The sequence below is a fragment of the Meriones unguiculatus genome, chromosome 20 (assembly GCF_030254825.1).
Source record: "Meriones unguiculatus strain TT.TT164.6M chromosome 20, Bangor_MerUng_6.1, whole genome shotgun sequence".
Classification (NCBI taxonomy): Eukaryota; Metazoa; Chordata; class Mammalia; order Rodentia; family Muridae; genus Meriones; species Meriones unguiculatus.
In genome coordinates this window covers 43,195,784-43,211,077 of record NC_083367.1, presented here as the reverse complement: position 1 = coordinate 43,211,077, position 15,294 = coordinate 43,195,784, and the positions used below count along the sequence as shown (strand labels likewise).

The 15,294-nt window shown below is 40.7% G+C and overlaps 1 pseudogene; it reads left to right on the top strand.

Moving 5' to 3' along the window:
• The first annotated feature begins 14,015 nt into the window (after nucleotides 1-14,015).
• On the top strand, nucleotides 14,016-14,865 carry LOC110565803 (ATP synthase subunit gamma, mitochondrial-like; annotated as a pseudogene).
• The last annotated feature ends 429 nt before the right edge of the window (nucleotides 14,866-15,294 follow it).

Genomic DNA, 15,294 nt, shown 5'->3' with positions numbered 1-15,294 from the left:
TTGTCTTCAATATGTCTTCAAATAATCAGGTTATTGAGAGCAATCAATAGCCTTAGTAACAACCTGTCACTCATTCCTAGAACTTGAGGTGTTACTTGATGGCATAGGATATCGAGTTAGGGCATTGCTTTCCCCATTATATGGTGGCTCCATTTTAAATTCCTTTCATATTGCATATTGAAAGAACCTCTACAACAGTAACTTTTTCTATGGCTTTTTAAATGGCCTTTAGTCTTAGAACAGTAGTATTTGGTTTTACCCTAGGTCTCTGGGCTATGTAATCTCAGGTTCTTGGTCACCAAAGCAATATAGGTTATGGGATCAAACTCATGGCATGGGCCTTAAGTCAAACCAGGTATTACTTAGTTATTCCCACAATGTTTTGCCACCATTGCACTGGCATATCAGGCAGGCAGGGCACCTTTGTCTTCAGCAGCTGGGCTTTGCCATCAGTTTGTAGAGAACAAACCATAGTCTTAGCAATAGCCTGGTTGGTTTGGGAGTTCCCATGAACTACATTTGACCAACAACTCAATTAGATGTAACCCAATTCTGATACTGGAAACTTCATTTGGTTGTCAACCATCATCCATTATTTGGTGATTTCATCTACATTGCCTTCATATATCTTATAGAAAGCTCCTACTGTACCAGGTATACTACCCTTCTAGTGGGCCTTAATTTTATCCTCTCTCTCTCCCGTCTCTCCCGTGCTTCCCTCCTTTTCTTCCCTACAACCCTTGATCCTTCCATTCCAGTCTCCTTAACACATCCATTCCTATCTATTCTATTTTCCTTTTCAAAGGAAATTGATCTTTTCCTTTTACTCTATATCTAACCCTTTTTGGTTGTATGGAATATATCTTGATTATCATTGACTTAACAGCCAATATCTATCTATCTATCTATCTATCTATCTATCTATCTATCTATCTATCTATTATATTTGTTTCCTGGGTTTGAGATATCACACTCAGGATGTTATTGTTTTTAACTTTGTATTGGTTCTTTTTGAATTTCACGTCATAAACTGCAGTCCCACTCATCTCCCACCCATAAAACTGAAAAATCATAAAATCACTGTGAAAGCTACCCTGTGTCAGTGTGTCCCATAGTATACACCTGTGTTCACGCTTCTTTTCTTACAAATGTTTATTGCAATGAATTGGTCTGGTACAAGAAACCTGGCTTCTGCTACTCTATCAATATTGGAATCTCACTGGGACTCCTCTTGATATTCTATTCATTCCCTCTGTCATAGAGATTCTGTAGTTTTTGGATCTGTAAGATCCTTTCATGCATTCCGGTAGTTCATCAATAGAGTAGATGCTGCGGTGGGCTAATTCAAAGCTCTGGATCTGGGCCTGAGAGTTATCTGAGCTGTTCATCTCACTGGCAGTACCACTTTTATGGCTTACTGGCAACCCTTAAAATCAGGACCAGAGGACCCTGGGTAAGATGTTCAATCCTCATTCAGAAAGGCAATCAGGATATGTAGAGAGCCCAGACTAAAGTCGCCATTACAAGATGGCGCTGGCATCCGGCTCTCATCCTGGTAAACACATGGAGTTGTGCATGCGCTAAGGTGAAGGTGCACCAAGTCACTGCCCAGCCCGGGGCGTCATATGGGGTGATGGGTGAGCAGCCAATCAGGGGATGATACGTCATCTCACACCACTCTGGTGCAAGCAGGGCTTATATAAACAGCACCACTTCGGGGCTCGGGGTCTTCCTCCTTTCATCACTTGACTGTAATAAAGCTTGCTGCAGAAGGATCCTGTTGTCCGAGTGTGTTCTTGCTGGCGAGATGATTACGCGGGTCGCAACATCTGGTGCCGAAACCCGGGACGCCGGGAGCCTGCCATTGCCGGTGCCGAGGAGACCCCCTGTTCGCGGGGAGGATTCAGAACTGCAGCATCGAGGTAAGTTCTGAGAGGTATGTTTGGTCTTGATTTATCTCATCTTTCACCTCAGCTAGCAGGAGCCCTTATTGCTTTCCCTGTTGTGACTGTTGCCCTCGTCCTTTTTCTTTTGGTTTTGTACAAGCTTGAGGGCGATCTCGAAAGGGAAGAGATTAACGGAAAGCTAAGAGCAGGTACTAGATCACTGTGGCTTTTGGTTAAATCTTGCTTGGAAAATGAAAACTGTCGTTCCTCTATTAAGGCTGGTCAGGAAGTGTTGGAGGAGATACAAGACAGGATGTCAGAAACAGAATGGGATAAAAGGTTAAGAGCTCTTACAAAAAAGGAAAAGGATGTCTTTAAAGATGTCCCTAAGGATAAAGACCCTTCCACGGACGGTAAAGCCGCGGGAGCAAAAGGCAAGGGAAAGGACGTCCTGGGAGAGAAACATGATAAGGAGAAGAAAAAAATCTAAAAAGGAGCCTCTCTATCCGACAAAAGAACTAGAGGCTTTAGAAATTGGCAATTCTGAGTCAGAGGAGTTAAGTCCCTCCGAGGAGTCAGATCTAGAGGAGGAAGCAGCCCGCTATGAGGAAGAACGATACCACCTGGATGAGCGGCCACTACTGAGAAACAGGAAGCGTGCACTTTCTCGGTCGGCCGCTCCTGTTGTCCCTAGTGTCAGCAGGATCATGTCAGAATGGAAAGGATTTTGATAAGAGTTTTTATGTTGTCTAAAAAGCAAGAAAGAGAGCAAGAAAGTAAGCATGTCTGGTTAAGCCAGAAAAGAAAGCTAGAAACCTAAAGGTATATAGAATGTTGCAGAAGGTTAGTGGATGTGTTATAAAAAGCCAGAGAGTTAATATGATTTAAAAAAACTGTATTTTAAATATGTTATAATTCATTTAAAGGGCTGGTGATTATTCATTACAAAATGTTTTTTATGCTCTTTTAAGGAAAAAATTCTAGCTGATAGGTTTGGTATGGCTAAAATAATTCTTACAGTTTAAAATTGTTCTGTTAAGCAGTTGGTTCTAAAGCTTGTTTAATCACTAAGAACTTTTGGTTGTGGGGGATTATAGATGCTCCACAGTGTTTGTTGTATCAGCAGCACCTAGTGGCTGTACTTGGTGTTGTCAGTCGCAGCCTGTGCTAATGCTAGCACATGGCCTGCCGCCATGATGATTCAGCAATGGAAAGCACGTGAAGCTGTAGTTTGGCTGCCATGTTTGTTTAGGGTTTCCAGCTGAGTTCAGTTGCACGTGGCCAGCCGCCATACTGGTCCAGAGATAAAGAGGGTGGAGCTATGAGTTTGCCACCATTTTGTTCAGGTACTGTTCAATTTTAATGCCGTATCCTTTGTTGCAAAAAACCCTGCAGCAATGGGGATTGCATATTGCCACTGAAAAGGTCTAGATTTCAGAGGTAGGTTCCTTTTTGGGAACGGTCATTTACCTGGACAAAATAGTTCCTCAAAAAATAGAAATTCGCAGGGACCATTTACATACCTTAAATGATTTTTAAAAATTATTAGGTGATATAAATTGGCTTAGGCCGTTTTTAAAGATTCCTTCTGCTGAATTAAAACCCCTATTTGATATTTTGGAAGGGGATGCTCATATTTCTTCACCCAGAGCCTTAACACCGGCTGCAAGCCGTGCCCTGTAGAGCCTGATAGGCCTAAGGAAATGGTCAAATGGAAGGATGTCTTGATTGGTTAATGGAAAGGCCCCGGATCCTATCTTAATAAGATCCAGGGGAGCTGTCTGTGTTTTCCCACAGGAAGAAAACAATCCATTCTGGGTACCGGAGTGCCTCACGCGAAAGCTCGCGGCAGCTGAAGATGATCTTTCAACAAATATACCTGCAACTACTTGAAGAGCTAAGGGCGGCGGTAGTGACCATTAATTCTACTTGAGTGGATTTATCGCTCACAGATGGCTTATTATCCTGGGTTTCTTCCGCCTTTTCTTATTTTAAGGAATGGGTGGGCGTTGGGATGTTTGGCGCTGCCCTGTGCTGTGGTTTAATATTTGTCCTCTGGTTGTTCTGCAAACTCAAAACCCAACAAAAATGTGACAAGGTGGTGATCGCACAGGCGCTAGCCGCTCTGGAGCAAGTCACCTCCCCCAATATTTGGTTATCCATGCTGAAAAATTAATGTTTGACAAGGTTGCCTCTGTCTTTGCAGGCACATGCCACAATCTGGATTTACAGCCCTTGCACTCCCTGGGGATCTGTTTCCCATTGCACGGGGATGGGTGTAAATCACAATTTTTCTCTTGCCAAATGATCTGGAAAGTCAGTGACGGAAGAGTGCAAATAAGTCTTCACCGACCTAAGACAGGACAGCCTCACAGTGAGGAGGTTGCTCCAATGACGGGCAACCGCTGAAGCATTGCCTTCCACCAGGCTCAGACGTTGGCTTTCTGGCATAATGCTGTATTGACAGTAGGAAGCTTACTGTTCAAACAAAATAAAAAAGGGGGAGATGTAGAGAGCCCAGACTAAAGTCGCCATTACAAGATGGCGCTGGCATCCGGCTCTCATCCTGGTAAACATGTGGAGTTGTGCATGCGCTAAGGCGAAGGCGCACCAAGTCACTGCCCAGCCCGGGGCGTCATATGGGGTGATGGGTGAGCAGCCAATCAGGGGATGATACGTCATCTCACACCACTCTGGTGCAAGCAGGGCTTATATAAACAGCGCCACTTCGGGGCTCAGGGTCTTCCTCCTTTCATCGTTTGACTGTAATAAAGCTTGCTGCAGAAGGATCCTGTTGTCCGCGTGCGTTCTTGCTGGCGAGACGATTATGTGGGTCGCAACAAGGATAGATATTGGAAGAGGGAGAAAATAGGGAACAGGACAGGAGCCTACCACAGAGGCCTCTGAAAGATTCTACCCAGCAGGGTATTAAAGCAGATACTGAGACTCATAGCCAAACTTTTGGCAGAGTGTAGGGAATCTTATGAAAGAAGGGAGAGATAGAAAGACCTGGAGAGAACAGGAGCTCTACAAGGAGAGCAACAGAACCAAAAAATCTGGGCACAGGGATCTTTTCTGAGACTGATATTCCAACCAAGGACCAGCTCAGTGTCCAAGTGGGTTTCCTAGTAATGGGAACAGGGACTGTCTCTGACATGAACTCAGGGGCTGGCTCTTTGATCATCTGCCCTTATTGGGGGGCAGCCTTACCAGGCCATAGAGGAATCCTGATGATACCTGATAGGCTAGTGTCAGAGGGAAGGGGAGGAGGACCTCCCCTATCAGTAGACTGGGAAAGGGACATGGGAGAAGAAGAGGGAGGAGACTACAGCTGGGATACAAACTGAATAAATTGTAACAAGTTAAAAAATATAGCAAAATACTCAGGACCAGCTCTAGCCTGCTGCCCTGGCAACATGCAGAGCCTGCTTTCCCAAGTATTGTAGCCAGGGACGTGGCCAGTTCTTCCACTCCCATGACCTTGGGGACAGCTCTTGCAATAATTATTTTTAATATATTTCCATCTTTACCTGAGAATCTCATGATTTTATTTTTACTTAACAGCTGAGTAATACTCCATTGTGTAAATGCATCACATTTTCTTTATCTGTTCATTTCCTGAAGTACGTCTAGGTCTCTTTCTAATTTCTAACTATTGTGAATAGAGCAGCAATGAATATGGTTGAGTACATGTCACTGTGGTAAGATGGAGCATCTTTTGGGTATATACATATATATATCTTTTGGGTATAGCAAGGTCTCGAGTTATATTCATTTCCATGTCTCTGAGGACTCACCATACTGATTCCCACACTGACTGCATGTGTTTTCACTCCCATCAGCAATGAATGAGTGTTCCCCTTATTTCATATCCTCACAAGCATGAGCTGTCCTTTGATTTATTGGCTAATCTTATTGGTGCAAGATGAAATTTCAAAGTAGTTTTGATTTTGATTCTAACAAGGATGTTAATCATTTCTTTGTTTTGAGTTTCCTCTTCTGAGAATTCTCTTTTTAAATATGCACCCCATTTTTAGTTGGATTATTTGTCTTTTGCTATCTAGGTGTGTGTGTGTGTGTTTTATATATTTTGGATGTTAGCCCTCTACCAAATGTGTAGTTGGTGAAAATCTTTCCTTATTCTGTAGGCTACTGCTTTGATCAAACGACAGTGTTCTTTGCCTTACAGAGGCTTCTCAGTTTCATGAGATCCCATTTATTAATTGTTGATCTTAGTGCTTCTGCTAACAGTGTTCTGTTCAGAATGTCTTTTTCTGTGCCAATTAATTCAGGGCTAGTCCCACTTTCTTCTATTCAAGATTCCACTTATCTGGTCTTAGGTTGGGGTCTTTAATTCATTTGGAGTTGATTTTTTAGGCAGAGTGATAAGTATGGATTCCTTTGCGCTCTTCTGCACGCTGGCATCTGGTTTGACCAGCACCATTTGTTGAACATTCTGTCTTTTTTTCAATGTGTATTTCTGCCTTCTTCATAAAAAATCACTATGAGATGATCATGGTGGTGCCCTTAGTCCCAGCACTCAGAGAGGTAGACACAAATGGATCTTTGTGAGTTCAAGGTCAGCCTGGTCTACAAAGTGATTCCAGGACATCCATGGCTACACAGAGAAACCCTGGGTCTTCAATTCAATTCCACTGGTCAATTCAATTAGATTCAATTCCACCAGAGGATTTTGTGCCAATACCAGGCATTTTTTTGTTACTATAGTAACTTTAGAATTTCTTTTATTATTAGAGATTGTTTTAGCTATCCTTTTTTGGTTTGTTTTCTTTTTGTTTGTTTTTGTGATTCTATCTGAAGCTTAAAACTGTCCTTTTAAGAAGAAATGTGTTGGAATTTTGATGGGGTTTGTATTGAATCTGTAGGTTACTTTTGGTAGGATACCATTTTTATTGTGTTAATCCTACTAATCCAGGAGCATGGCAGACTTTTTCCATTTTTGATATCGTTTTCAGATTTTTCTTCAATGTCCTAATTTTTATATATAATTCTTTCACTTTCTTGGTTAGAGTTACCCCAATATATTTTATATTACTTGAGGCTAATGTGAAAGGTGCTATTTCCCTAATTTCTTCCTCAGTAAGTTTGTCATTTGTATATACGAAGGATACTGATTTTTTTTTAGCTACTTTTGTATAATGCTACTTTTCTGAACATTTTTGTCAGCTGTAAAGATTTCCTGTAGGCCACTGATATGTACTATTGTATCATTTGCTTGCAAATAAATATATTTTGACTTCTTTCTCACTTTTAATTCCTTGATCTCCTTCAGTTTTCTTAGTTCTGTAAGAGTTAAAGTGCTATATTAAATAGATATGGAGAAAATGAACAAACTTGTCCCTATGTAAAATTTTTAATAAAATTTCCATTATTAAAATCCTTTTGAAATTTTTGAGGAAAACTTAAACATCTAAATTCTTGCTTTTAATTTGTATTTTTTTTACAGTAATATCTACAGGCAAATTTAGCATATGTCTTCCAGATCCTGTACTACCATCTGTTCATTGTCAGGTAACTCCTGCTCTTACAAAATACAGTATTTTGAAGAAATTAAAAACTAAAAATATACAAAGTGAAACTTCATCACTTTAATAGATGTCAGGGTGTCCCAATAATCTAAATCACTTTTGCAGTTAGCCATCTTCAGCAACTAATGTTGTGAAGCAATAGCTTTTAGAGGTGGTGTTGAACAACTTTCTTGTGAGTAAAATTTCCATGTGGAGTCACAGAATTTCTGCTCTGAAGAAGCAGATGTTGGGTTATTCTTCAAGGAAGCTCAGACATCCTCGAGGAGGAGAAATAGCAGTGAGGCTGAAACACAGAGTAAAATTTCCCTCTAAAATCTGTCCTGAACAAATATTCCCTTAATTGCCTGTTATTTTCTCATGAGACAGACAGGGGTTGAATTGGGATAGGAAGGGAGGTGGGAAGGAACGGGGAGGAATAGAGTGAGTAGAAAATGTAATCAGGATATATTATGTGAGAAAATGTCTACTTTAAATAGTAGAAAATTTCAGAAGCAATGAGTAGAATTTAAATATCTAAATCAAAAGGAAATATGTGAATAGTTATTAGAAGCAAAAAAAAAAAATCAGTTTCACAATAATAGGATGAATGAGAACAGGTTTTACCAGCTAAATGAGTCTTTGTGGAAACACAGAAAATTTAAAGAAACAATATCCAAAGTTTTTGAGTTGTGGGGTAATAGATGCTTTACACAGAAAGGAGCATCACAAAGGCATTGAACTTATTAGCATTGCCCTGATAGAAGAAGCCCAAACTCCTGACCAACCTCTATACATCGTATGGTATGGAAACCTTAATCTAAAATGTTAATTACTACCTAGCTAATTTTTTAATTAATTAATTTATTTTTAATTATTATTTATTAAAATTTATTCCCTTTGTATCTCTGCTGTGGCCTCCTCCAATCCCACCCTCCCTCCCTCTTCTCCCCCATGCCCCCCTCTAGTCCACTGATAGGGGACGACCTCCTCCCCTTCTATTTGACCTTTGCCTAGCAGGTCTCATCAGGACTGGTTGCATTGTCTTCCTCTGTGGCCTGGAAAAGCTGCAACCCCCAGGAGGAGATGATCAAAGACCCTGCCACAGAGTTCATGCCAGAGACAAACCCTTCTCCCCTTACTAGGGAACCCACTTGGAGACTTGGGGTGCATCTGAGCAGGGATTTTAAGATCTCTCCAAGCATGGTCCTTGGTTGGGGTATCAGTTTCTGCAAGGTGGCCAGGGCCCAGAATTTTTGGCTCTTTTGGTCTCCTTTTGGAGCTCCTGTCCCCTCCAGGTCTTTCTATCTCCCAATTCTTTCATAAAATTCCATACATTCTGCCCAAAGTTTGGTTATGAGTCTCAGCCTCTACTTTGATACTTCAATATAGTCTTTCAGAGGCAGTCTGTGGTAGGCTCCATTTGCAGGCAAATGGTGGAAACTAGAAAAGATCATCTTGAATGAAGTAACCCCAAAGCAGAACTATACACATGGTATATACTCACTCATAAGTGGCTATTAGACATATAATATAGGATAAACATACTAAAATCTATACTCCTCTAAAGAAGCTAAACAACAAGGAAGACCCTAGGGAAGTTGGTCAACCCTCATTCAGAAGGACAAACACGATAGACTCAGAAGCAGGAGCTAATTTGTAATCAAATAAAAGAGAAACACTTAGGAATTTTGCATGGCATTTTCTGTTTCCGAGGATTAGACAATATATAGGCTGTAAGAACAAGTTTAATATGCTAAAGAAGTCCACAAAAGACACTGAGGGCAGCAGCTGACTAGTGGGCCTGGAACTCCTTGTTGAATGCCTTAGATCTTCAAGGGGTGGAGCCTGCTGAATTTCCTTCATTCACATTGGCATGTCAACTGAATTTGTCATCAAGCTATTATCTTCAGGAAACCACACTGTTAAGATTTTATGGTTGTAGCTTCTCCGTCTTGTCTAGAAGGCACTTCTTCATAGATGGCAAGCTTTAAAAAATAAATTCCTTGATATATGCCCAGGAGTGGTATAGCTGGATCTTGAGGAGGCACTATCCGTAATTGTCTGAGAAAGCACCAGATTGATTTCCAAAGTGCTTGTACAAGCATAAATTCCCGCCAGCAAAGGAGGAGAGTTCACCTTTCTCCACATCCTCTCCAGCATGTGTTGTCACTTGACTTTTTGATCTTAGCCATTCTGATGGGTGTATGGTGGAATTTCAGGGTCATTTTGATTTGCATTTCCCAGATGACTAAGGATGCTGAACATTTCTTTAACTGTTTCTGTGCCATTCAATATTACTCTGTTCAGAATTCTCTGTTTAGCTCTGTACACCATTTTTTAAATAAATTACTTGGTTTGTTGGTGTTTAACTTCTTGAGTTCTTTATATATTCTGGACATTAGTTCTCTGTCAGATATAGGGTTGGTGAAGATCCTTTCCCAATCTGTAGGCAGTTGTTTTGTTCTGACAACAGTGTCCTTTGCTTTACAGAAGCTTTTCAGTTTCATGAGGTCTCATTTATTGATTGTTGCTCTTAGAGCCTGTGCTGTTGTTCTGTTCAGGAAGTTGTCTCCTGTGCCAAGGCTTTTCTCCACTTTTTCTTCTAATAGATTTAATGTGTCTGGTTTTATATTGAGGTCTTTGAACCACTTGGACTTTAGTTTTGTGCAGGGTGTTAAATATGGATGTATTTGCATTTTTCTACAGATAGACATCCAGTTAGACCAGCACCATTTGTTGAAGATGCTAACATTTTTTCTATTGTACAATTTTGGATTCTTAGTAAAAAATCAAGTACCCGTAGGTATGTGGGTTTACTTCTGGATCTTTGATTCAATTCCATTGATTCATGAGTCCATTTCTATGGCAGTACGATGCAGTTTTTATTACTGTTGTTCTCTAGTACAGCTTAAAATTATGGATAGAGATACCAACTATGTTCATAGCAGCTTTATTCATAATAGCCAGAATCTGGAAACAACCTAGATGTCCCTCAACTGAAGAATGGATCCAGAAATTCTGAAACATTTATACAATGGAATACTACTCAGCAATTTCATGATTTACAAGAAAATCAGAAAGACACACATGGTATGCACTCCCTTATAAGTGGATATTAGCCGTGTAATATAGGATAAACATACTAAACTCTATAGTCCTAAAGAAGCTAAACAAAAAGGAGGACCCTAAGGAAGAGGCTTAATCCTCACTTAAATGGGAAAATAAAATAGACATCAGAGGTAGGAGAAGACAGGGAGTAGGACAGGAGCCTTCCACAAGCGGCCTCTGAAAGACTCTACACAGCTGGGAATTGAAGCAGGTGCTGAGACTCATAGCCACATTTTGGGCAGATTGCATGGAATCTTACGGAAGAATGGGCAGGTAGAAAGACCTGGAGGGGACAGGAGTCCCGCAAAGAGAACAACAGAGCCTAAAAATGTGGGCTCAGTGGGTCCTGCAGAGACCAAGTACCACGTATGGAGAGGACCTAGACCCCCTGTTCTGATGTAGCCCATGGGCACCTCAGTCTCTACTTGGTTTCCCTAGTAAGAAGAACAGGGGCTTTGTCTGACATGGACTCAGTGGTTGGCTCTTTGATCACCTCCCCCTGGTGAGGTGGCTTATAGGCCACAGAGAAAGAGGATCCAGACAGTCCTGATGAGAACTGATAGGCTAGGGTCAGATAGTAAGGGAGGAGGACCTCCTCTATCAGTGGATTTGGGGATGGACATGGGGTGGGGAGAGACTGGGAGGAGATGAGGGAGGGGATTACAGTGGAAAATAAAGTGAATAAATTGTAATAATAAAATAATAATAATAAATGAAAAAAATCTCTATGTTTTTTTCAATATCTTTAGTAGTGCTATTTATCTCTCTCTCTGTATTACTCCTCCCTCTGCTGCCTCAATTAAAGTCTCCATCCTATTTTACCTGCTCCTTTAAAATGTGGATAGCATAATTCCACTAGAGACCTACAATTTCCTTAGTCTTAGAATATAAAGTCCCAAATTTTAGTGTAGTATCATTAGACTTTAATGACCTTTTACAATCTGATTTGTGATCTATGCCTTATCCATTTGGAATCTCTATTCTCTGGCTCTCTTGCTTTCCCCTTTTGCTTTCACATGCTAAGATCATCTTATTCATTCATGTCCTACCTCTTTTGTTAGAAACATTCTTTCTGCATAATTTTTAAAACGTTACCTTCATCTTGCCAGTAGGTTAGTGTGTAACTTTCTTTGATAGACATAAGTTCATACCTTTACCCTCGTCCTTCCTAACCCTCTATCTATACCTTCTCCTCTCCCTTCACATCTTACTGTTCTTATTTTTATTTTGAGATGTCTCTGATCTTTCTTTTCTAGTACAGAAAATTGAATTTCTCTTATTTTCTCCAGTGTAATAATTCCGTCAATAGCCCCTAAACCATCATTATCACCTATGCTGATAGAGGAGTTTAAGCACTGTGTCAAGCATTTTGTTTGATTTCTTCTTTGAGTTTTTTTTCCACAAATACTTCAAAATTTAAAGGGTTAAATTATCAATCCCATATTTTCACGGGGCAGACTGAGGCTAACGTCAGACAGGAACTTTGCCAAGGTCACGTAGCCATCCACAGAGAGTGTGAAGACCCTTCTTGAGCTTTACCCTGTCTGTTTCTCAATCTCGTTCTTTTCTTTCAGCTTCCATTTTCCTAGAAGAAGATGTCTTGTTATCTGCTAAGAGCAATCTTTGTTGAAGGTGAATGCCCAGGTCAGCCCTTCAAAGTAGCAGGCTAATTTTAAATGCAGTTCCCTTTAGAGAGGTAGAAGCCTTCACCCAGTGTATTCTGAATCTTGGAGCCCCACATATAAATCCTGAGCCATTCCAGCTGAACTGTGTGTCTATTTGTTTTCTAATAAAGCCAGTATAAAGCAAGGCCTATTTTTTGATAGTAAAAAATTTTTTTGAACTCATGGGCTGGCTCTTTGATCACCTCCTCCGGCGGGGGGAACAGCCTTACCAGTCCACAGAGGAAGACAAAGAAGCCAATCTTGATGAGACCTGGTAGACTATGGTCAGATAGGAGGGGAGGAGGACCTACCCTATCATTGGACTGGGGGAGGGATATAGGAGAAGAAGAGGGAGGGAGGGTGGGTTAAGGAGGGGATGGAGCTACAGCTGGGATACAAAGTGAATATACTGTAATTAATAAAAAAACCTGCAAAAATATTTTTTCTTCACAATTTATTCATTATATATCCTGACTGAAACTCCTCCTAGTCCCACCCTCTCTCCCTCTTCCTATCATCCCTTTCCCTAGTCCATTGAAAGTGGGAGTTCTCCACTATTGCCACCTGCCCATAGCTTATTAAGTCTCATCAGGACTGCCTCCTCTTCCTCTGTGGCCTGGCAAGTCTGCATCATCAGGGTAGAGTGATCATAGAGCAGTCAACTGAGTTCATGATAGAGGCAGCCTCTGATTCCCCCCACTCAGAGATCCACATGGAGACTGAGCTGCCAATAGGCCACATCTGAGCAGGGGGTCTAGGTCCTCTCCATGCATGGTCTTCCGTTGGTGCATCAGTCTTTGCAGGACCCCTTGGGCTCAGATCTTTTAATTTTGTTGGTCTCCTGTAGGGCTCCTGTCCCCTCCATGTTCCTCTAATCCCACTGCTCTCTTGCTCCATAAGACTCCCTGATCTCTGCCCAAAGTTTGGCCGAGTCTCAGCATCTTCTTTGATCCACTATTGGGCGAATCTTTTCAGAGGATTCTCTATAATAGACTCCCACCTGGTTTCCTGTCTTCCACAAAGAAGCTAAACACTAAGGAGGACCCTATGGAGGATAAATCTCATTCAGAATTACAAACAGGATAGCCACAAGAAGCAAGACCTATTTTGAGTAAGCACAAACTCTAAAGGACCTTCCAAAAACAAATATCGCTCAGTTTTACATGGAAGAGCCACAGTACTGTGTCCTCTACTGATTTTTGAGATATCATTATTGAATTCTAAACTCACAGTCAGTCTGGGACATTTTTACTTTTCTTATGAATTCCATTTGTTCTCTTACTGTATTTAATGTTTTAAAGTAATTATTGCATTCACCTGAGAGCAGAACCTCTCAGAGTACTTCTCAGTATTATTTTGATGTTCTGTTAATTAAGTCTGAGGTCTACGTGGAAATAAAATTGTATTAAAAACATGTATTATTTCTATTTATAACTCAGCTATCAATAGGTTTACACTCCACAGTTTAATTACTTATATTGGACATTAGTTAGATGGAAAAATTTAAGGTAGATACAAATAAAGATTTTTAAAAGTCCTTTTTTTGGTAACAGAAAATGTTTTCCCTTAGCCTCCTGAGTGCTTTTCTGATAGGCATTCACCAGGATTCTATTTTTAAAGTTTCACCAAAGCAGGTATGATGAGACACACCTTTAATTCCACCATTTGGGAGTCAGAGACGGGCAGATCTCTGTGAGTTCTAGGCCCTCCTGGGCTACAGAGTGAGTTCCAGGACAGTCAGGGCTACACAGAGAAACCCTCTCTTGAAAAACAAATATACTGGAGCCCTGTCTGTCTGCTCCCTCTTCTAGGCTTCATGGGTAAGTGTTGTTAGGCTGTCAGCCTATGCTGTACAGCCACAATGGATCTGAGTTCGAAACATGCTTGCTTTAAAAGATATTACAAGGAGACTGACGTCCATCAAAAACATCAAGAAAATTATCAAGTCTCTAAAGATGGTGGCAGCTGCTGAGTGTTTGCTGAAGCCAGCTCTATTATTACTGAACAGGCTCATTGGCTCTGTGTGAGAAGGCTGATATTAAGGGATCTGAGGATAAGAAGAAACACCTCCTTATTGCTGTGTCCTCAGATCGAGGGCTTTGTGGTGCTATTCATCCCTCAGTGGCTAAACAAATGAAGAATGAAGAATGTGGATACTCTCAAAGCAACTGGAAAAGAAGTTATAGTTGTTGAAATTGATGAAAAAATCAGGGGCATACTCTACAGGACTCACTCTGACTAGTTTTTGGTATCACTCAAAGATATGGATGGAAGCCTTTTACTTTTTTAGATTCATCAGTCATTGTCCTTGAATTGCTAAGTTCTGGATATGAATTTGATGAAGGCTCTATCATTTTTAATCAGTTCAAATGTGTTATCACTTACAAGGCAAAAGGAAAACCCATCTTCTCTCTGAATACCATAGCCTCTGCTGAGCATGAGAATTTGTGATGACATTAATGCTGATGTGCTGGATCAAATCTGGCCAGCATCATCTACTACACTCTGAAGGAGTCCACCACCAGTGAGCAGAGTGACAGGATGTTGGCCATGGACATAGCCAGCAACAGTGCTTCTGACATGATTGACAAATTGATGTGGACATTCAACCATACCCACCAAGCTATCATCACAAAGGAGTTGATTGAAATCATCTCTGGGCCCGATGCTCTGAATTAATGAAAATTAAGTTGCATCCTCAGACAAGAGGTAAAGAAGGAAAACACAGCAAACTGATTTAAACTGATTGCTGTTTTTTTGTCATAAGAAACTTGGTCTACTAAGGTGCAAAGACAGCAAGGTGTTTGTAAATTATCTTAAAATAAACTCAATGATAAAAAAAGAAAAACAAATATACCAATAAAATCAACAAATGGCTTCACCAATAAGGCCTTCAATATTTGCTGAATTAATATGCAAGGGTAATAGTTGGATCTGAGTTCTTGGTTTTCATGGGATGTTCATAATAGATGGGTTGCTCATAGTTACATCCCATTTCATTCAAAAAAATTGCATACTGGGAATAATTAATCATGCTTCTCTTACATAGTTAAGCACAGACAGGCAATGTGTTAACAAAGTAACTCAACTGTTGGTGTCAACAACAGG